General features: G+C 34.6%; 1 protein-coding gene across 1 annotated transcript in view; it reads right to left on the reverse strand.

Annotated features, from left to right (window-relative positions):
- The window catches only part of KYNU (kynureninase), a 110,585-nt gene that overhangs the window by 107,787 nt on the left and 346 nt on the right, over window positions 1-2,452 (reverse strand). The gene's annotated exons all lie outside the window — the stretch shown is intronic.

A 2,452-nucleotide genomic window follows, 5' to 3' on the forward strand; every position in this document is an offset into this window, starting at 1 on the left:
TTTTTTTTACTTGTTAATCTGTTCTTTATTACAGGGACCCCAGCTAAAAACCCAGATGAGTAGAGGAAAAATTATTTTTCCTCCATTGTAGTATATAGAAAATTTCACATTTATCTATTTTTAAAATTAAATAAAAAAAAAAAAAGTTTTAAGAGCTCATTTCTTACTTTTGTAGAAGGAAATTTAATCCGAGTCATTATTGGGGTTCTCCTTCCTTCTTCAAGAGGGTGATGAAAAATTCCCATTTTACTCACAGCCAAATACTATGGGTCTGGCCAATTAGCTTCCTTCTCTTTCTTCCCTTCTACCTCTTTCTTTACCCCTCCTCACCACCCTGCACACCCCAGCACTCTTTGCCTTTCCTCATGGGATTAACACATGCTTTCTCCAAAGCCAGGTAAGGGCTTTCCCATCAAGCAATTTCTATTCCGAAGCCAAGGAATGCAGAACCTTCTATATACGGGTAGGGACAAACATAAAGAACAGAACAAATGCACATTTCAAATTCTCCTTTGCTCTTTTCCCTTCCCTTTCATTTCCCTAATCCTCCTCTACTATCCACTTTCCCTCTCTTCACCCTCTCCTTCCTTCCCTACTCCCTTCACTTTCCTTTTCTTCCCATCCCCCTCCTCATTTCCTCCCCTCCCCTTGTCCTCTCCTCTTCACTCCGTTTCTTCCTTCCCTTGCCTTCCAACTCTCCCCCTCCCTTTCTTGTCTTTCTTCTTCTCCATTTCCTCCCATCATGTCTCCTCTCTCTTCTCCTTCACTCTTTTCCACTTCTCTCCTTTTCTCTCTTCTCCCTCTCCCTCACTTCTATAACAGAGAAAGCAAAGCAATTTAATGTGTCAATAAATCGCTAGGCTATACTTAGATAATCTGTTCTCTCCTTCCCGTGAGATATATATTTTGGTTATTAGAAAAATTTTCCAGTAATGGACAGGGACTTTGCTTTCCTCCATAAGTAGTATTTTCTGTTTTTCTGAGAAAAACACAAAAGCTCATTATAAGCAAATGACAATTTTTCAGTTGAATATTAAAATTCATTTAGAAACTAAAATTCCTGTAACACATTTACTTTTCCCTAGATCAGAATTTCTCTCTCACTGTTAAATTTATAAAGGTATTTAAGGTAATTTATCTGTTGCACTCTAGCAAAGGAACTTAAATACTTCTCTATTACACGTAATCGTATGTCAATTTGCCCAAATGTCTGATCGTTTACACGAAGAGTTGGAATTAACAAAATCTATTTTTCTCTGTATTTAAATAGTAAGTGGATAAAAGAACCACAAATTAGCTACAAAGAGTTTTCAAAATAATTTTGAAATAAGCAATTGCTTTTAACATTATTGGCCCTATTTCAATGAGTTATCACATCTGGATACACGAAACTTTGATTAATTAGGAAATGACCATTAAAGATTGTAAAGCTCTCATTGCAAGCTTTCAAACAAACCATTTTATAGTCATAGTTGTTGCTTTAACTATTTATTTAATAATATAGTTTTTCTCAAAGTAATGTTGTTACTGTTATCATCATCCTCTGCATAACTAGAGGTCCCCTGAGTTTCCTGTAAAACACAAAGCACAGAGTGACTTGAGCCATGTTGACATTATTGACTTCATGACATTATTGACATTGTGATGATTCTTTGCAAAATACAAATTTCCATTAGAAGGTGAAGCTTTTACACACTAGTTTTTCACAGTACAAAACAAGAACAGATACAAATGTTCTCCTTTTACCATAAAAACTCATATCTCGAAACAATTTTCAAAATATTAAAAATGACTATCGAGAGAAGCAGTGACGGATGTTTGTTTAGAGATATTTCTTGAAGATCTTCCTCTGGCATTTGACTTTCTTCCTGTGATTGACCAGTAATGTGGTTTCTAGCACCATTAATAAGTGCTATAAAATTTCCCACTGTGTGTGTGTCTAGTATCTGGACACCAGTTTTGCCAGTTCATATTCATTTGTGATTTCCCACAGTGATGATACACATTCATCAATGTGTAGCAAATTCCCAAATTTTCTTAATCCCACACTACAGACAAAGGAAGAGATTTTACTACTCTGGAATCTACAGAACGTTATGGTAAGTTCCCAAAAGCCAGAGGAAAATCATTTTAAGGGGCTCTCCTTTAGATAAGGAAAGTATATTGTATTAGAGAAGAGTAAGAGCTAATGAGAAGTGGAAACAGACATCCATAAAATTGAAATTTTAACTTGTTTTCTTAGATATGGGAATTGTATCCCACTCTATAGAATTAGTTTTGTAATCTGGAAGAAAGAGATCATTTTTTAGTAAAATACATATTTTCAAAATTGAATTAAATACTTGAAAACAACAAATTTTAAAGAAGAGATTGAAAATATGTTTAAAGAATTAGCATATAGTTTTGCATTATTGTTGAGTTCTAGCTCAACTTTAAAGAGTATGGGATTCCC

This window comes from Pteropus vampyrus, unplaced genomic scaffold (assembly GCF_000151845.1).
Source record: "Pteropus vampyrus isolate Shadow unplaced genomic scaffold, Pvam_2.0 Scaffold17, whole genome shotgun sequence".
NCBI lineage: Eukaryota > Metazoa > Chordata > Mammalia > Chiroptera > Pteropodidae > Pteropus > Pteropus vampyrus.